At 40.7% G+C, this 21,651-nt stretch overlaps 1 protein-coding gene across 2 annotated transcripts in view; it reads right to left on the bottom strand.

Annotated features, from left to right (window-relative positions):
• The window catches only part of LOC132816121 (threonine synthase-like 1), a 64,445-nt gene extending 47,484 nt beyond the window's left edge, over window positions 1-16,961 (bottom strand). The window contains exons 1-3 of one of the 2 annotated variants that reach the window (XM_060825580.1): window positions 16,882-16,961; window positions 7,029-7,089; window positions 1,666-1,766 (exon numbers count right to left, since the gene is read on the bottom strand). The gene's annotated coding sequence lies outside the window, so the exon portion shown is untranslated. Of the gene's footprint in view, window positions 1-1,665; window positions 1,767-6,761; window positions 6,862-7,028; window positions 7,090-16,881 lie in introns of those variants that run through there. The other variant, XM_060825579.1, reaches the window with a different exon arrangement.
• Window positions 16,962-21,651: the final 4,690 nt, after the last annotated feature.

Below are 21,651 nucleotides of genomic sequence, written 5' to 3'. Positions count from 1 at the left end.
TTAATGATAAGCAAACACTAGGAAGGCAAATGAAATGCAGTAAGGACACCCTGAAAGACTCTTTGAATAAATGCAACATTGCCAGTGACATGTGGTAATCACTGTTACACTGGGAGCAGAGGAAATATGTAAACAATCAGCACACCATGTCCAGATGGCAGCACCAGCACAACAGGTAGAGTTTGGGCTCCTGAACCCATCTGCTCCCTTCCCCCTTTCTCCTTTTTCTTCATCTTCTGACCTTACGGGGAAGCAGGAGCAGTGTCGGCAGGAAGTCAACTGCAGCGGTGGTGGTGGTGCCAGGAGCAAGGACTACTGGCTGCAGTGGGGCAGAAACAGAGTCTTGGTGGATCATTGGCTGCAGCAGTGCTTAGTACCCAGAGGAGGAATGTGGTAGCGTCAAGACAATGTGTGGAGTTTGCACGTTCTCCCCGTGTCAGCGTGGGTTTCCTCCGGGTGCTCCGGTTTCCTCCCACAGTCCAAAGATGTGCGGGTCAGGTGAATTGACCATGCTAAATTGCCCATAGTGTTAGGTAGGGGTAAATGTAGGGGTATGGGTGGGTTTCGCTTCGGCGGGTCGGTGTGGACTTGTTGGGCCGAAGGGCCTGTTTCCACACTGTAAATCTAATCTAATCTAAAAAAAAATTAAGCTAATTGGTCTGTTGTTCCACATCCTTTCATAAATATAGGAATCACAATACCTGCTAGCCAGTCCTTTCGCAATATTCTTTAGTCTAATTAGTTATATGCATATTGAATAGTACCTCTGCCAACTTGTCTTCAATTTCTTTTATCATGTGCAGAGATAATATACAAATACTAATGATTTATCTTAAATTTGAGTAGTTTATCAATTATCACTCTCATTTCTACCTTATATATATTTTATATCTCTTCTAATCTAATGTCCATAAGAATTGTTTAAATGCTACTGCTAATTTTAAAAATGGACTTCTTGGATTAAAACATGCCTACTATTGATCCCATGATGCAAGTGGACTATAATTCTGCAAAGTTCTATCCAGGATAGAGCTCAGACCATCCTCGTGGCATCTTAGATTAACAATGCAGTGGAATCAAAGGATAATAGTTGCTTCCCTACTAAACCTCCACCCCCAGCTAAATAGCAGAAACTAAGAAAGAAAGGGAGCTACTGAAATGCATTATTCCTGAAACAGCACTAGTGGCCCAACATCTATCTCAAACAATAAGCAATGGATTATGATCAGGGCATAGAAGCTTGATCTTTTATATTAGGTGCTAGTGGCCCCATTTAGCACCAAAGGTGGTAATACTGGGCTCGTGGCTAGAGGGATAAGAGCCAATTGTTACATAAAAATGGATTGTGAGACTTAGCTAAATGCATCCACCTGAATACCAGACCCACTCTCTGACAGGGATGAGGGGATTTGTTTTGTCAATAAAGTAGCCCAATAAGTCACCACAAAAAGGGAGTGCTAGATCATAGCAGATCTCTGGAGGACTTGAAGAAATAGGCAGACATACAGCAGATGAAATGTGATTTTTTTTAGAAAATGAGATGTTGCAATATGCAAAAGTCCCCAATTTACAAACATCCCGACTTATGAACGCTCATAATTACAAACATAATCCCATCAAGGGTGTAATTCTAAAAACCCAACATGCAAAATTTCCCATACTTACAAACAGCGCTTTTATATTGACTTGCATTCTTGTTCAACTTGCGTACAAATCAACTTGCAAACGGAGTCCAGAAAGGAACCTGTTCACAACCTGGGGACTGCCTGTAAAATGAGGATACAAATTTAAAGAGAGCACATATATATAAACTTTGATATACAGACATTTTTGAAGGTAATGGTACAGGTTGATAGTGTTGTTAAAATAACATTCAGAATCCTTGCAATAATGAGCAGAAGCAAGTAAAGCAAGGAAGCTATGCAAACCATTTATAAGATTAGCAGCTAGGTTCCAGCTAGAATATCATGGCCAATCTTAGGCAATGCACTTCAGGATAATAAGGCCTGAAGAGGATGCAGAAGAGACTTATTCGTAAAATACCTAGAATGACAAACTTCAGTTATGTAGAGAAACCAGAGAAGCTGGGATTGCTTTAAAATTTTGTGGTGCAAGAGGAGATTCATGGAGATGTTAAAACTTAGTTGGTGTTTTGATGCAGCAGATAGGAAGAATCAGTTTTCACAAACGAGTGAGTTTGTTAGTAGAGATCACATGTAGGACAACTCCCAAAAGAACAAGGAGGAACATACGGTGAAGGGTTTATTTAATGCAGTGAATTATGAGATCTGGAATGCAGTGCCTGAAAGAGTGGTGGGAGGAGATTCAAAGTGAAATTAAAATGTTCTTGAAAAGTAAAATTTTAGATAGATATTGAAAATTACACAACAGGAAGACTGCTTAGATAACACTTTCAAAGAACAAACACAGGTACAGTCCTTCTGATCCTTTATTCCTGATGAAGGGCTTATGCTCGAAACGTCGAATTCTCTATTCCTGAGATGCTGCCTGGCCTGCTGTGCTTTGACCAGCAACACATTTGCAACCTTCTGATCCTTCTTCGAAATACAGACATTTAATGTCCATGCGCAGCAGGACCTTCCAAAATCAGAGGTCAATGCATTGGCATGCTATCTTATGAGCACAGAACAGTTGAACAGACAATACAATCAGCTGAACAGCATTTTTCTATGCTGTATGCTCCAAAGGTGTAAAATTTGGATTTATCGCCAAGTACCAGTCAGAAACCAAAGCTAGGTTGCCAATGCATAGAGACAATATGAAGGGTGAGCCGATTAACATAAGGGAGACACATAAACAATGCACAAAATAAAATACCAAGTCTCTGCATCACAATTATTGTTCAGAAACACAATTGTCAATCCAGAGGCTATTGTGCTGTGGCCTTTGCCTACTTATGCCATTACGTTGTAACTCATAATGAAAATAAACTGTGTTCATTTGAACATTGGTGGAGAAGTGCTTGGATTGTCCAGCAACAGCTCCACACACATGACATAAAGACACTATTTGACTTTTGAAACCGGACTCAGTATGTTGAAATTTCATAACAAGAGTATTTCTCAGACCTTTCTCTTTTATTTCAAGGAATTTCACAATACAACCTTCCACTTTAATTACCTTACCTTCAACAATCCTGTCATTTGTCACCCAATACATTTTAGGGGGAATGATAGCATTATGGTAATGTCATTGGACTAGCAATCAGAGACCCGGATTAATACTGTTCAACATTATAAACAAGTGTTTAAAGAAAATTTAGATTAAAAAAGAAATTAGCATTCCTATGATCATTTCCAAGCTGGTTTCCAACAGTGTGTTGGAATTCCTGTGGATTCATGGGCAATACAAGAGGGGTAAAATTTCTACATTCAATGGGAGAGACTGGGAAATCTCAATCTTTATAATGTGCTGGAAGCAGGGAGGAATTCTGGTCAGGTTTGTCCTTCACAACATTGTGCACATGTAACTCCACAGGATGCAAGGAATAAGTGGAGGTACAGAGACAGAGAGGTGAAGAAAGGAAATTCCAGAACATAAGGCCTAAGCAACTGAAGCCACAGCCACCTAAGATGGAGCGATTAAAATCCAAGGCTGTAGGCTTTATTGATATATTAAAAACACCAACCTATACCCTGGGAGCAGGTGACCTTCCCACCTTCGTAAAACCAAGATTTTGAGTGGTTAGCTGTTACGTATGTAGTTTTCGAGTCATTGATACGTACAGCACGGAAACAGACCCTTCGGTCCAATTTGTCCATTCCGAGCAGATATCCCAACCTAATCTAGTCACACCTGCCAGCTCCTGGCACATATCCCTCCAAACCCTTCCTATTCATATACCCATCCAAATTTATTTTAAATGATACAGTTCTATGAGCCTCCACCACTTCTTCTGGCAGCTCACTCCATACACGTACTACCCTCTGCTAGAAAAAGTTGCCTCTTAGGTCTCTTTTATATCTTTCCCCTCTCACCCTAAACCTATGCCCTCTAGTTCAAAGAGGATTGATGAGGAGAGAGCGGTAGATGTGATCAATATAGACTTCAGTAAGGCATTTGTCAAGGTTTCTCATGGTTGACTGGTTAGCAAGGCTAGATCACATGGAATGCAGGGAAAACTAGCCATTTTGATACAGAACTGGCTCAAAAGGTAGAAGACAGAGTGGTGGTAGTGGAGGGTTGCCGTTCAGACTGGAGGCCTGTCACCAGTGATGTGCCACCAAGATTAAACCACAGATATACATAGAACAAGTGGTACTACTGGTAAAAGTGCAGCTAAGGGACCACTGTGCTGAACTGCCTCTGTATGTAGTGAAAGGCGACTAACCTGCATTATTCAAACACTCTTAGTTACAGAACTTAAAGTTAAACTGAGGTATGGTTAATAGCTGGCAAAATCAAAAGCAAGTTTGTAAGAAATTTTGGATAGGTCTTCAGGGAACCTTGGGGGAGGTGGGAAGAGTGGAAATTAAACATCGGTTGAAGCTGAGGCTCATCCAAGGAGTCTGAAGGCGCATCTAGCCTAAAGTGGAGGCACACTGGAACAGCTGGTAAAGCTGCAAGTATTGGAACCAGTGACCATCAGTGAATGGGCAAATCCAATCACTCTGATTTTAAAAAAATAAATGGTGCCATGAGGATTTGCGGTGACTTTAAGGTCACAGTGAACCCAGCCGTGTGTGTGGATGAATACCCACTACCATGCATTGAGGACCTTTTTAGTGGATTGTTTAGGGGTAAAGAAAAATCTCAAAAATGGATCTGTTGCAGGCCTACTTATAAATGTGTGTCACAAAGAATGACCAGCTGCCGCTAATGATAGTGCCACACAGGGAACTGTTCCAAGTGACTGCTTTTGGCATCACATCAGCGCCAGCTCCATTCCAGATAGCCTGGACTAAATTTTGAGTGCAGGGGTCTACTGTTATCTGGACAATTCTTTGGTTATTGTATCCTCCAAAGAGGATAATTTGAAAAGCCTACAAAAAAGTCTAAAAAGGTTGCAAGAACACAAGCTACAAATAAAAAAAGGGAAATGCAATTTTTTTAAAGACTCCATGGATACCTGAGCCATGTAATCAATGGCAAGGGACTACACAAAGCACTCAAGAAGATGAAGGTTATCATGAAGGCCCCTAAACCAGAAAATGGGTCTCAGCTGAGATCATTCTTGGTACTTGGAAATTTCTTCGACAAGTTTGTGTCTGGTTGGGCAACAATGGTAAAACCATGCAACGGTTTCTCGGAAAAGGATAACTGTGGAAATGGACTCAAGAATGTGAGATGGCTTACCAGGAGATGAAGCAAGCCCTGACTCATTTTGACCAAAATTGCCACTGCAATTGTCATGCAACATCTCACCTTATAGGGTTGAGACTGTACTGTCACACATCTTGCCAAATGGAGAGGACAGACCCATTGCATCACATCAATTCCACAAACAAAGACTTTACTCACCCCATTTGACAATTTTGATCACCTGCAGGGACTTATTATTCAGCCTACTGACACTCCCCTCACACTATTTGTATAATATTTTGATCTCTCTGCCAATAAATTCTGTGCCTGTGTGCTTTTCTTCACTTCACCTAATGAAGGAACAGCACCCTGAACACTTGTGTTTTCAAATAAACCTGTTGGACTATAATCTGGTGACATGTGACTTCTGACCTTGTCCACCTAAATCCAACACCAGCACCTCATCATGATTAAGGAAGATGGATGAAAAGTATATACAAGTGGAAAAAGGATTGGCCTTTGTTTTATTGTTAAGAAGTTCATCCATTTCCTTTGCAACAGGCATTTTGTGCTGGTGACAGCCTGCTAACCTCCATTTTCAGCCTATATACAGGAATATCATCAATGGCAGCTGCTGAACTGTAGAGATGGGCACTGGCTCTGACAGCCGACTTGTATGAAATTGAATACCAATAGTTGGAGAAGCACAGCGATGCAGGTGATTACCACTACTGAAAAATAAAGATGCTCCTTACTGGAACCTGAAAATTATGTATTTTTTCCCAGGAAGACAAGGCAGCCATGTCAGCAAGGTAGACACAGAACACTACCTGGAATGATCCAATCTTCAGCCTACTCGTAGACTTAGTCCTAAGAGGAAATACTTGTCATAGAAGCAGCCCTTACCTGCCAGGAAGTGTGATTGTCTGTATCACTGTTTAATGTGGAGAATGAGTGTTTATATTCCTATCCCACTGAGAGGAAAGGTACTGAAACCAAGTGCAACCCAGTGTGGTGTGAATAATAGAAATAGCCAGGTGCTACATTTGGTGGCTGAATATGGACTCCCAGACTGAGGAGAAAGCGGAATCATGCAAATCCTCCATAGTAAGCAAAGTGCCGCCGTTATCACTTCACACTCATGGGAGTGGCCTTTTTAAATAAGTCCAAGTGGGGAAAAAAAGTAAATGAATACTTAGAAATAAGCATCCAATGTGAATTATACAAGACCTGGCTGGATTATCAAGCACTGTTTCAGGTTTCTTATGGTCCAGTGGAAACGTCCCCAGATGAGAGCTAGGAACTCTGAATTCCAGCCCCACCTGCTCGAGAGATCTTTAAGAATACCACTAAACAGCTTAGTTAGAAAATATCTGTCAGACCAGTCTATTTCACTTGACAGTTTTACTGTTAATTTCTTTCTCAGGATGCAAGTGAGACAGAAATAAATCTTTTTCCTACGTCTGATAGTGTAAATCTGATAAGAATATAAATCTCACCCGTTGTAGCTACAATACGGTAGTTTCAAAACAACTAAACTGAGTGAGCGACAGAATGCTCGGCCTTTCCTGACCAAGCACAAAGATTGTTCTGGAAGCCTCAGGGATGCACTCTGGGACATGGCCGCCAGCGCATGTCAGTTACTGGTTGGCGGTTATTGACGCTTTTGTTTCGGCTCGGTGACGCGGACACGGAATGGCCGACTCGGATCGGGACAGAACCCAACCCCTGCTCCTGCTGGGTGACAGCAGCTTTTACAGACTCACCGAGGGACGGCTCGGTTAATGCACAAGTGTGGCCGAAGGAACTGCACTCATCATCGGCGTCCTGTAGAGAGGGAGGGATTAATGTGAGAGAGTTAGTGTGTACTGTATACTGTAAATGTATTTTTAATTCATGCGCACTTCTCAATCTAACCACATACAAGGCCCTAATTATCCCTTGGTCTTGAAAAGCTGAATCACTGATTTATAATGTGTCTTAATAGACGTAGTGAGGAATCATTTAAATCCCTGTGTCTCACTCTTTTCTACTTCCTGTAAAATGTCTGTGCTGTTGTAATTCCAGCTCCTTGAGGGTCCCTGATTTTAATTGCACCGTAGGTCTGTCTGCGCCTGTTTTTGACCGACCCGAAATTCCCTTTATTATAAAATGCTCACAATCCAACTTGCTCTCCCAATCCTACTGTTAAGCAAACGTTTGGTCATTCCTGGAATATCTCTAATTGCCAAATTGTCTAATAACACTCTGTGCATTACTTTAAAATTGTTCTATAAATACAAGTTGCAGTTCTTGTAATTGTCTTTCATCATGATGACTGCACATTAACCTGTGCTTGTGGTCACAGTTGGTATAATCTGGATGATTTTTATCCATGTTCAGTGGAAACCTCAGCAGTCTGGAAGCAAATCTAGTGAACTAAAATGTACCCTACAATGTCATAACAGAAGGCCAGACACTTCAAATGCAAAATAAAATAAATTAGAAAATGCTAAAGCAGTAAGCAAAATAAACTAAAGAAATATTTGTGAAATGTTTTATATAAAACACATCACAGGACTTTTTTTGAGACCAATGAAATAATTTGCAGTATAATTGTTGTTAATACCAGAAATGACATTTGTGCACAAGCTCCCACAAACAGTGGTAGCCTTGAGGAGGAGCTCGTGAGTGTGTCCATGACAGCATTTAATGGAACTAATGAGGGAGCAAGCTCTCCTAGATCTGGTCCTATGTAATGAGACAGGAATAATTAATGACCTTATAATTAGGGATCTTCTTGGAAGGAGCGATCACAGAATGGTTGAATTTAGAATACGGATGGAGAGTGTGAAGATAAAATCCAATACCAGGGTCCTGTGCTTAAACAGGGGAGACTACAATAGGGTAGGGGAGGACTTGGCTAAAGTAGACTAGAAACAAAGACTTTATGATTGCAACAGTTAAAAGCAGTGGAGAACTTTCAAAGCGCTCAGAAAAAGTATATTCCAGTGCAAAGCAAGGACTGTCAGAAAAGGGGTAATCTACCATGGGTGTCTAAGGAAACAAGGGAGGCTATCAATTGAAAGATCAATGGGAAACTAGAAGATTGGGAAAGCTTGAAAGGTCAACAGAAAACTACAAAAAGAGCTATAAAGAAACGTAAGGTAGAACGTGAGAAAAAAACTTGCACAGAACATAAAGACAGACAGCAAATGTTTCTATAAATATATAAAATGAAAAGAAGAGTGGCTAAAGAAAACATTGGTCCTTGAGAAGATAAGGAAGGGCCTTTAGTCATGGGATATGATGAAATGGCCAAAGCATTGAACAGGTATTTCATGTCAGTCTTCACAGTGGAGGACGTGAATAACATGCCAGTAATTGATAAAAAGACGAAGGTAGGTGAGGACCTGGAAGCAGTCATTATTATGGAAGAGGTAGTATTGGGCAAACTAATGGAGCTAAGAATAGACAAGTACCTTGGCCCTGATGGAATGCATCCTAGAGCGTGAAAAGCGATGGCAGGAGAAATAGCAAGTGTACTTGTAATTGTCCAAAATTTGCTGGACTCTGTTCCAGCAGTTTGGAAAACAGCAAGTGTAACACCATTGTTTAAAAAGGGCTGTAGATAAAAGATGGGGAATTATAGATCAGTTAACTTCTGCAATAAGGAAGATGCTTGAGTCTATTATCAAGAAAGAAATAGCAAGGCACCTGGATAGAAATTGTCCCATCAGACAAACGCATCATGGGTTCATGAAGGGCAGGTCATGCTTAACTAATCTTTTGGAATTCTATGAAGACATCACAAGCATGGTGAACAACGGGGACCCAGTAGATTTGGTGTACTAGATTTCCAAAAGGCCTTTGACAAGGTGGTGCACAAGAGGCTGCTGCATAAAATAAAATATGCAGAGCGTTACAGTTGAAGTATTAGCATGGATAGAGGATTAGTTGACCAATAGGGTGCAAAGAGTGGGGATATATGAGTGCTATTCTGATTGGCAATCAGTAACTAGTGATGTGCCTCAGGGATCGGGCTTATGCTCAAAACGTCGAATTCTCAATTCCTGAGATGCTGCCTGGCCTGCTGTGCTTTGACCAGCAACACATTTGCAGCTGTGATCTCCAGCATCTGCAGACCTCATTTTTTACTCACTGATCAGTATTGGACCTCAATTATTCACAATTTACATAGATGATTTAGAATTGGGGACCACATGTAGTGTGTCAAAGTTTACTGATGACACTAAGATGAGTGGCAGGGCAAAGTGTGCAGAGGACTATGAAACTTTGCAGAGGAACAAAAATACTTTAAGTGAGTGGGGAAAGATCTGGCAGATAGAATACAATATTAGTAAATGTGAAATCATCCATTTTGGTAGGAGTAACAGTAAAAGGTTGCAGCATGCTTCTATGCAGACGGACCTGGGTGTCCTTGTGCAATAATTATAAAGGGTTGGTCTGCAGGTACAACAGGTAATTAGGAAGACAAATAGAATTTTAGAGTCGTAGAGATGTACAGCATGGAAACAGACCCTTTGGTCCAACTTGTCCTTGCCGACCAGATATCCCAACTCAATCTAACACCTGCCAGCATCTGGCCCATATCCCTTCCTGTTCATATACCCATCCAGATGCCTTTTAAATGTTGCAATTGTACCAGCCTCCACCATTTCCTCTGGCAGCTCATTCCATACATGTACCACCCTCTGAGTGAAAAAGTTGCCCCATAGGTCTCATTTATATCTTTTCCCTCTCACCCTAAACCTATGCCCCCTAGTTCTGGACTCCCCCACCTCAGGGAAAAGACTTTGTCTGTTATCCTATCCATGCCCCTCATGATTTTATAAACTTCTATAAGGTCACCCCTTAGTCTGCAAAGCTCCAGGGAAAACAGCCCTAGCCTATTCAACCTCTCCCTTATAGCTCAAATCCTCCAATCCTGGCAACATCCTTGTAAATCTTTTCTGAACCCTTTCAAAGTTTCACAACATCTTTCCGATAGGAAGGCGACCAGAATTGTGTGCAATATTCCAATAGTGGCCTAACCAATGTCCTGTACAGCCGCAACATGACCTCCCAACTCCTCTGCTCAATACTCTGACCAATAAAGGAAAGCATACCAAACACCTTCTTCACTATTCTATATATCTGCGACTCCACTTTCAAGGAACTATGAACCTGCACCCAAAGTGTCTTTGTTCAGCAACACTCCTTATGACCTTACCATTAAGTGTATAAGTCCTGCTAAGATTTGCTTTCCCAAAATGTAGCATTTCGCAATTATCTGAATTAAACTCCATCTGCCACTTCTCAGCCCATTGGCCCATCTGATCAAGATCCCTTTTAATCTCAGGTAACCTTCTTCACTGTCCACTACACCTCCAATTTTGGCCTCATCTGCAAACTTACCAACTATACCTCTTATGCTTGTATCCAAATCATTTATATAAATGACGAAAAGTAGTGGATCCTTGTGGCACTCCACTGGTCACCAGCCTTCAGTCTGAAAAACAACCCACCACCACCACCCTCTGTCTTCTACCTTTGAACCAGTTCTGTGTCCAAATGGCTAGTTCTCCCTGTATTCCATGAGATCTAATCTTGCTCACCAGTCTCCCATGGGGAACTTTGTCAAATGCCTTACTGAAGTCCATATAGATCCCATCAACCACTCTGCCCTCATCAATCTTCTTTTTTACTTCTTCAAAAAACTCAATCAAGTTTGTGAGACATGATTTCCCACGCACAAAGCCATGTTGACTGTCCCTAATCAGTCCCTGCCTTTACCAATACACGTACATCCTATCCCTCAGGATTCCCTCCAATAACTTGCCCACCATCAATGTCAGGCTCACTGGTCGATAGTTCCCTGCCTTGACCTTACCACCTTTCTTAAACAGTGGCACCACGTTAGCCAACCTCCAGTCTTCTGGTACCTCACCTGTGACTAACGATGATACAAATATCTCAGCCAGGGGCCCAGCAATAACTTCTCTAGCTTCCCACAGAGTTCTAGGGTAGACCTGATCAGATCCTGGGGACTTATCCACTTTATCCATTTCAAGACATCCAGCACTTGCTCCTTTGTAAAACGGATATTTTTCAAGATGTCACAATCTATTTCCCTATATTCCATTTCTTCCCTGTCCTTTTCCACAGTAAATACAAATGCAAAATACTCGTTTAATATCTGCCCCATCTCCTGCGGCTCCACACAAAGGTTGCCTTGCTGATCTTTGAGGGGCCCTATTCTCTCCCTAGTTATCCTTTTGTCCTTAATGTATTTGTAAAAACCCTTTGGATTTGCATTAACTCTATTTGCCAAAGCTATCTCCTGTCCCCGTTTTGCCCTCCTGATTTCTCTCTTAAGAATACTGGTACTGCCTTTATATTGTTCTAAGGATTCACTCGATCTATCCTGTCTATACCTGACATGTGCTTCCTTCTTTTTCTTAACCAAACCCTCAATTTCTTTAGTCATCCAGCATTCCCTATACCTACCAGCCTTGCCTTTCACCCTAACAAGAATATACTTTCCCTGGACTCTCGTTATCTCATTTCTGAAGGCTTCCCATTTTCTAGCCGTCCCTTTCCCTGTGAACATCTGTGCCCAATTAACTTTTGAAAGTTCTTGCCTAATACAATCAAAATTGGCCTTCCTCCAATTTCAACTTTTAGATCTGGTCTATCCTTTTCCATCACTATTTTAAATATGGTCGCTGGCCCCAAAGTGCTCCCCTACTGCCACCTTAGTCACCTGTCCTGCCTTATTTCCCAAGAGTAGGTCAAATTTTGCACCTTCTCTAGTAGGTACATCCACAAACTGAATCACAAAACTTTCTTGTACACAATTAACAAATTCCTCTCCATCTAAACTCTCAACACTATTGCAGTCCCAATCTGTGTTTGGAAGGTTAAAACATAACCACCCTATTATTCTTATAGATAACTGAGATCTCCTTTCAAATTTATTTCTCAATTTCCCTCTGACTATTAGAGGGTCTGTAATACAATCCCAATAAGGTGATCATCCCTTTCTTATTTCTCAGTTCAACCCAAATAACTTCCCTGGATGTATTTTCGGGAATATCCTCCCTAAGTACAGCTGTAATGCTATCTCTTATCAAAAACACCACACCACCTCCTCTCTTGCCTTCCTTTCTGTCCTTCCTGTAGCATTTAGTATCCTGGAACATTAAGCTGCCAGTCCTGTCCATCCCTGAGCCACATTTTCTGTAAATGCTCAGATATCCCAGTCCCATGTTCCTAACCATGCGCTGATTTCATCTGCCTACCCTGTTAGGCCTCTTGCATTGACATTCCTCCATTGCTAAAGGGATTGAGTTTAAAAGCAGGGAGGTTATGTTGCAGCTGCATAGGGTGCTGTTGAGGCCACACCTGGAGTACTGTGTGCAGTTTTGGTCTCCTTACTTGAGAAAGGATGCTCTGGCACTAGAAGGTGTGCAGAGATGGTGCACCAGGTTGATTCTGGAATTGAGGGGGTTGGCTTAGGAGGAGAGACTGAGTAGACTGGGATTATATTCATTGGACTTTAGAAGAATGAGGGAAATCTTATAAAAACATACAAAATTATGAAGGGAATATACAAGATAGATGTAAAGAGGATGTTTTCACTGGGGCATGGATAGAGTAAATAGGCAAAATCTTTTCCCTGGGGTTGGGGAGTCCAGAACTAAAGGGCATAGGTTCAGGGTGAGGGGGAAAGATATAAAAGAGACCTACGTGGCAACTTTTTCACACAGAGGGTGGTACATGTATGAAATGAGCTGCCAGAGGAAGTGGTGGAGGCTGGTACAATTGCACCATTTAAGAAACATTTGGATGGATATATGAATAGGAAGGGTTTGGAGAGATATGGGCCGGGTGCTGCCAGGTGGGACTAGATTGGGTTGGGATATTTGGTTGGCATGGACGGGTTGGACCAACGGGTCTGTTTCCATGTTGTACATCTCTATGACTCTATAACTCGACAACTGAAACTGGGACAAGAGGGCATAGCCTCAAAATTAGGGGGAGCAGATTTAGGACTAAATTGAGAAGGTGCTTCTTCACCCAGAGTGTTGTGAATCAATGGAATTCCCTTCCCCCTTGAAGTAGTTGACATACTTCAATAAATGTTTTCAAAGCGAAGATACTTTTTTTTGAACAATAAAAGAATTGAGGGTTACAGTGAGAGGGTGGGGAAGTGGAGCTGAGGCCATGAAAGGATCAACCATGATCTTATTGAATAGCAGAGCAGGCTTGAAGAGCCAGATGGCCTACTCCTGCTCCTGGTTCTCATGTTCTTATGTTATAATGACCGGATATCTGTTTTTATGTTTTGGTTGAGTACTCCTGCTCCTGGTTCTTATGTTATAATGACCAGATACCTGTTTTTATGTTTTGGTTGAGTAGTAAATATGGATAGGCTACTGAGATAGTTCTGTAGTAGTTCTTTGGCATAGTGCCATGAGTAAAAAATGAGGTCTGCAGATGCTGGAGATCACAGCTGCAAATGTGTTGCTGGTCAAAGCACAGCAGGTTAGGCAGCATCTCAGGAATAGAGAATTCGACGTTTCGAGCATAAGCCCTTCATCAGGAATAAGAGAGAGAGAGCCAAGCCGGCTGAGATAAAAGGTAGGGAGGAGGGACTAGGGGGAGGGGCGATCCCACCTCCATCGCCCCTCCCCCTAGTCCCTCCTCCCTACCTTTTATCTCAGCCGGCTTGGCTCTCTCTCTCTTATTCCTGATGAAGGGCTTATGCTCGAAACGTCGAATTCTCTATTCCTGAGATGCTGCCTAACCTGCTGTGCTTTGACCAGCAACACATTTGCAGCATAGTGCCATGATGAACAATAGGGACAGGAGACTGTGTGATTACAGATGAGGCAGGTCTGAGGACCCAGGAAGATAAAATTAAGAAACCCTCGCCTCTGCAATTGTCCAATGGTTATGAGGTTCTCACAAGTTGTGTGGACAAGTGTGGAGACTGTGGGGAAAATGAACAAACTGATCATGGCAGCTTAGCACAATAAGTCATTCAAATTGGAGGAGGAAATAAGAGTTTGCCTGCAATATAGATATAGGGGTATAGATAAGGTGAATGGCAGGTCTCGTCAAGACCATGAGGTATATTTTTAAGGTGAGAGGAGAAAGACTTTTAAAAGGCACAAGGGCTAATTCTTTTACAGGAGTTGTTCGTGTGTGGAAAAAACTTCCAGAGGAAATGATGGCTGCGGGTAGAGTTTAGCATTTAAAAGACATTTAGGTAAGAACGTGGTTAAGAAATGTTGTTGTGGTTCTGTTCGCCGAGCTGTGAGTTTTTGTTGCAAACGTTTCGTCCCCTTTCTAGGTGACATCCTCAGTGCTTGGGAGCCTCCTGTGAAGCGCTTCTGTCATGTTCCCTTCGGCATTTATAGTGGCTTGTCTCTGCTGCTTCCGGTCGTCAGTTGCTGTCCGCTGCAGTGGCTGGTATATTGGGTCCAGGTCGATGTGTTTGTTGATAGAATCTGTGGATGAGTGCCATGCCTCTAGGAATTTCCTGGCTGTTCTCTGTTTGGCTTGCGCTATAATAGTAGTGTTGTCCCATGAGCAAAACCAATGTAGTGTACAAGATCCCATGCAAGGACTGCACAAAACACTACATAGGCCAAGCAGGAAGACAGCTAACAACCCGCATTCACAAACACCAACTAGCCACGAAACGACACGACCAGCTATCCTTAGTAGCCACACACATAGATGACAAACAACATGAATTCGACTGGGACAACACTACTATTATAGCGCAAGCCAAACAGAGAACAACCAGGGAATTCCTAGAGGCATGGCACTCATCCACAGATTCTATCAACAAACACATCGACCTGGACCCAATATACCGGCCACTGCAGCGGACAGCAACTGACAACCGGAAGCGGCAGAGACAAGCCACTATAAATGCCGAAGGGAACATGACAGAAGCGCTTCACAGGAGGCTCCCAAGCACTGAGGATGTCACCTAGAAAGGGGACGAAACGTTTGCAACAAAAACTCACAGTTCGGCGAACAGAACCACAACAATGAGCACCCGAGCTACAAATCTTCTCCCAAACTTTGAAGTGGTTAAGAAACGTTTGGAGCAATATTGGCCAAGCACAGGCAGGTAGGACTAGTTTAGAATTGGAGTCCCGAAGGCTGAGTTGTCTGCCTGGTACAAGGGTCAAGGACATATTTTTGGGGCTGGAGCGGAACTTGGAATGAGAGGGCAGGATAGTTGTTGTCCACGTTAGTACAAAGCACATTAGTAAGACTAGATCGGAAGATTTGCTAAATTTTGAACAGTTCGGAGCTAAATTGAAAAAGCCCAAACTCCGACAAAATAGTTTCTAGATTACTATCTGAGCCGTAGCCTAACTGCATGGAGTAAATAAAGTCAAGAAGTTAAATCCATGGCTCAAAGATTGATATAGGATTGCTGACCATTTGTAGCACAGATATTGATGGACACACATCAGAGGTTATCTTCTTTTTAAGTATTCACACGTAACTTATTCTATATTATTACTTTACATTGAGCAAATATTTCCCCTGTAGTATTTTAATAAAACAAAGTCATGAAGTAGAAGTTTTAATTTTAGCCCTCCTCATCATGTGACCAAAGTGCAAACAAAGACCTTGAACAAGTATCTGGTCTGTATTCAAGGAATCTGTCATTGTTTTAGGTATCTGTCTGGGGATCTATAGTGTGGTTCCCCAACAGTTTTGCACTAGGATTACTGATACACAAACTGTGCACAGAATGTTTCACTGTAAATTGTGTTTGCACCCATTATACATTCTGAAAATGTCGTATTGTTATTAATTTTTATCCCAACGTACATAGACAGTGAATAGACACACCCAATAATTTTAACAACGCATAGAACTATTCATTACTGGGGACACAGTTGAAACAAGTTGGGGCTATCATTATTTTGATATATTTTCGTAGAAATTAAAAGTATTAATTGAAAAATCTGGCTGCTCCTTTTCACAATGTTGTAAAATTTCAACTTGTAATGCCATATTCTGGCAGTGGATGTCACCAAGGAAGTTGTTTAAATCTATCTTCCTCAATTTTGTTAAGATTTTAGGGAATAGAGATGCAATGACAGGCCTTTAAGGGGATAATTCAGAATATACAAATTAGAAACATACTAAGGAGAAAGAAAATTTTCAAAGGGATGACTCACCTTCCATGGTTAATTAAAAACCTAAAGGAAAAGCAGAAATTGCACAAAGTCAGATGGAAGGTTAGAAGATTGAATAGAATATTAAAAGAAATCAGAAAGACTACATTTTGTAATATTTTGTCCTTTCTTTAAAGATTATTAAAAGGATAACAGAGTGAAGGAAGTAGCTAGCTTGAAATGTAAAACAGGAGTAAAAAATTTCAAAGGTTTTTAAAAAGAATTAATAAAATGAATGTTTGTCCTATGGAAAGTGAGTCTGAGGAATTAATAATGGAAAATACGGAGATGAAAGATGAATTGAATCAATTTTGCATCAATTTTCACTTTGATTGATATAAGTAACATCCCAGAAGTTTAAATAAAGAAATGAAAAGGAGGGAGATATTCAAGAAAAATACAATCATCAGGGAATTTATACCTGTACTGAGCAAACTGTTGAAGCTGTGTGCTATGTATATTCCAAAGTGTATACAGGGTAGCAAATAGCTTGAAGCTATTTTCTTTTGAAAGGAATATCCTGCAGAAAATGTGAAATGCATTGTAATAAATCAACGAAATATCACTAAAAAGAGAAAAAATACAATTTAATGAATAGAATTGACTGTCTAGATTGGATAGACAGGAGATGTGTTCATGATGATCACGTAAATGAGACACAACTATCCTAATCCACCTTAGTAGTAGAATTAATACATTTTGAGATAAAAGCAAATTACTGCAGATGCTGGAACCAAAAGAGAAAATGCTAGAAAATCTCAGCAATCTCCATAAAACAATCCCACCATCCTGGGAACAAATTTGATGAACCTCCATTGCACTCCCTCTATGGCAATCATATCTTTCCTGCAATAAGGAGACCAAAAGCATACAATATCCAGGTATAGTCTAAGCAAACTCGTATGGAATTGAAGCAAGTCTTCAATATTCCTGTACTCAAATCCTCTTGCAAAAAAGGCTAATATTCCAATTTTTTTCTTAATAGCTTGCTGCAAGCTATTAGCTTTTAATGAATTTTTGATGGGGACACCCTTTGCACATATACACTTTCTAACCTCTTTTTAAAATCCAAATATACTACAGCCTTTGACTCACGTTTATCAATTTATTTAATAGCACCCTCAAAAACTCCTCAATAAGTTTGTCAAACCTAAGTTTCCATTTGCAAGTCCATTCTGATTATGCACAATTAGATCTTTATCACGACCTTTCTATTAGATTCTAGCAATTTCCCTGTTACTGATGGAAAGGTGATGGGTCTGTAATTCCCTGTTTATTTCCCTGGCTCTTTTAAATAGCATGGTGACATTTGCAAGGTTCCAATCAAGCAGGAATCAGTCCAGAATCTGGAAGTTTGGAACTTGTTTATCAATGTGTCAACTATCTCTGTAACCACCTCCTTCAACATTGGGATATAGACTATCAGGTCCCAAGGATTTATCAACTTTAAGCCAAATTAATTTCTCCAGTATAACCTTCTTACTAATGCTAATTTTTTTCAACTCATTCTGTCTGGTCATTTGAATCTTTAGTGTTGGATTTCTTCTGTTTTCCTCAGTAAAAACGGACACAAAATAATTATTTAGCTTATCTGCTATTTCTGTAGTCAGAAATATAAATTCTCTTGACTTTGCCTTTCATGGAACCACATTCATTTTATCCAAATTATTCTTATTTGTATATGTATAGAAGCTCTTATAATCTATTTTTATGTTTTTACTGGATTGTATTATTATTCTGTCCCTCCTTTCTTTTTCAATTTCTTGGTCTTCTTTTGCTATATTCTAAAAGCTTCCTAATCCTTAGATTTATTACTAATTTTGGCCATTTCATAAGCCTTTTCTTTTTGTTTTATGCAATCCTGAACTTCTTTCATCAGACACAATTGACTGATTTTTTTGAGTTTTGAACCTTGATGAAATGTATAGTTGCTGTGAGTCATGTAATCGTTCTTTACAGAATGATCATTGCCAACGTGGTCCTCTCATAGACAATCAGGTCAGGTAAATTGGCCACACTAAATTGCTCATAGTGTTAGGTGCATTCGTTAGGGGTAAATGCAGGGGGTGCGTTACTCTTTGGAGAGTTGGTGTGGACTTGTTGGGCCAAATGGCCTGTTTCCACACTGTAGGGAATTAATCTAATCCAATACAGTCAATCCTTTTAATCTAGTTTCCCAACATGGCCTAGCCAACCTGTGCTTCATGTTTTCATAACTTCCCTTATTCAAAGATAACACTCTTCCTTCAGATTGAATTATTTCACATTCAAATATAATGTATTTAAATATCAACAAGTTGCAGTCATTCATTCCTAAAGCTTCACTTACAAGAAGATTATTAATTAGCCCTTTCTTATTACATTCCACTAGGCGGCTCTTCAGTTGCTGTTCTGAAAAAAAATGTTCCTAAAATATCCCAAGAACTTATCCTCAACAGCTTTAGTGCCCAATTGATTTACCCAGTCTACATCCATACTGAAGTCACCAATGATTTCTGTGTTGCAGATGCAATAAGCTTCTCTCCTCTGATTTATATTGCTCCTCACAATACCATTACTGACCTATATTTAACTCTAATCAATATTTGCTCCTGCTTGCTGTTTCTTAGTTCCACCCAGATTCCACACATTGTTCTTCCAATCTGAGATTTCCTTTACGGAAGTCTTGATTCCATCTCATATCATCAGTGCAACTCCAGCTCTTTCATTCTTAAATGTTGAATATCCTTCAACATTCAGTTCCTAGTCCTGGCCACGTGCAGCTATATTTCTAAATTGCAATTATCTCATGACTATTTAACATTATTTGTGTCTTTATATAATTCATCTTGTTGCAAATACTGTGTGAATTCAGATAGAGTGCCTTTAACTTTATCTTTTTGACATCATTCGCTTTCGAGGCAAACATGATGTTCAGCTTTGTTTCTCCTGGCTTCTGGTCTCCCTTGCAGCTTTCCTATTTCCTGTTATCAGTTCAACTTCCTTCCAATTTGGGTTATCTACTAACAAGCTAGTTTAAACAAATGCCAATAACACCAGCAAATCTGTCTGCGCGCTTGTCTTCCCAGTCCTACTACAATATAACTTGTCCAGCTTGTACTGATCCCACCTAGCCCAGAATTGCTCCCTTTGCCTGTGGAATCTAATGCCCTCCATCCTACGCTAGTTTTGTAGCCATGCGTTCAATCGGTTCATCCTCCTGCTCTTATACTTACATGACCTTGGCAGTAACCCTGAGATTATTGCTCTGATGATCCTGCTTTTCAATTTCATTCCCAACTCCCTGTATTCTTCATCCCTCGTCCCAACTATATTGTTGCACCCTGGCTGATTCCCCCAAGCCCTAGAATGAAGTCCTGTGACAGTTCATCACATTCTTGATCCTAGCGTTAGGGAAGTAACACACCATCGTGGAATCACATTTCATACAGTCCCCTATAATTATTATCTTCCTTTCTTTCAGCCCTTAGTACACCTGAGATACCCTTCATGCCATGGTCTTGTCTGTGGTTCACTCCCCTCAGAAGCCCTTACCCTCACACAATGATTTCCTTAGACTGCCTGGCAGTCATCCATTCTGCCTGTATGCCTCCAAGCTATGATGTGATCAACTCCCTATAGATGCTATCCAGATAGTATATGCCTTATAGATGCACAACAGTAACAGCTCAAGTTGCAAAACCAGAACGTTCAAGCTTGTGCAGCTGGCAATGCTTCCTGCAAATGTGTTTATCTGGAAATGTGTCCATGATTTTATACAAACTACAGGATGTAGACCGCATTTGTCCTGCTGACCTGGATCACTTAATGGTGAAAATATTTGTTTCCTTCAGAATCAACTTGGTATAAACCTTACTATTAACCTAATTTATTGACGTTAACATTGTTTTCCTTCAGTTTTTATTTTGACTTATTTTAATTTTACCTCTCTTCTGCAAGTGTTACTTCCTTAAATCTAAGTAGCTGCTCTTCTTTATGAATGATACTTATTTTTTAGTTTTAAGCTATTTAGACTCACTTCCTACAGGCGCTTCTTACCAGCCAATAATCTTACAGATTTCTTGTGACCTCACTCTTGGACTTTCTTCACATTCAGCCTTTCTTGGTCCTGTGTTCGGAAAGAAAGAAACACCCTCTATAAGTCATCACAACTCCAATGCTCAGTGAAGAGCCACAACTTGTCATTGTCCAGTAGAGGAACATGACACAGCAATCTTGCGTTCATGAGGTGCATTCATGAGCTTTTATTTACTGCTCGCAAAAGCAACACAAGCTAAATGAATAGGGACTGCATTTTATTCCCACAATGCAAACCAAATGCTGGCATCAAGGCCAATAACTATTTTATGTTCCATGATGGTCTGCTGCCCCAGTTTTCATCTCCTCAAACTGGTGTCAATGAGACTCTATCTGGCTTGTAACAGTAAATGCAACTGTGCACTGTCATGCACAAGGAGAGTTTTCTCCTCCCCAGTATTCTCATCTTCCTCAGAAGAAGGCTGCTCCCATCCCCCCAGTTCCTCAGAATCCAGAACATTGCCTCAATGTCTGCTCCAATTGTGCAGAGCACAGTATGCTGGAACCTAGCAGTCCTATCATCTGCTCCATCATGGCTCCGATTACAGCATATACACCAACCTGGTGATGGTGCAGCACAGGCCAAGAAACCAACACAGTACATCAAAAAGAGAGTGCCTGTTTCACTCTGACCCCGTTTCCAGAATTGCATCTACCATTTAACCATTGCATTCAATAGAGTCTATCATCATATTTGCATGACAAATGATGAAGTGATATTCCCCACTTCCACAGTATGCTGGAAGTTTCACAAGTGATGGGATTCCTTTGGCTAGTGTTTGCCTCTTTTTAAGTCATTGCCACTAACCTCTGCTTCACTGAGATGCCAATGTTACATTTACAAGTGTCATTGGCATGACATAGTTCACCTTTGACCAGCACTTGAACCCTAAGCACATTCACTTTGTGTGCATTGCACATGTTAAAAGAAATTATTGCAAAGCTGGAGTTTGCAAACAAATGCTTCATGCATTTTTCCCTTCAATGTCTTAGAATCCAGCAGACATGGATTCCATGCTTTCGCCTAGCAAATTGACATTATCTCCATTCACCCTGGGCATTGTCTCAAACACTTGCCAGTTAAATTTTGCATCCAGTGAACAGTAATTGATGG

The sequence above is a fragment of the Hemiscyllium ocellatum genome, chromosome 5 (genome assembly GCF_020745735.1).
Source record: "Hemiscyllium ocellatum isolate sHemOce1 chromosome 5, sHemOce1.pat.X.cur, whole genome shotgun sequence".
NCBI classification, from domain to species: domain Eukaryota; kingdom Metazoa; phylum Chordata; class Chondrichthyes; order Orectolobiformes; family Hemiscylliidae; genus Hemiscyllium; species Hemiscyllium ocellatum.
This window is presented reverse-complemented; position numbering and strand designations above follow the sequence as displayed.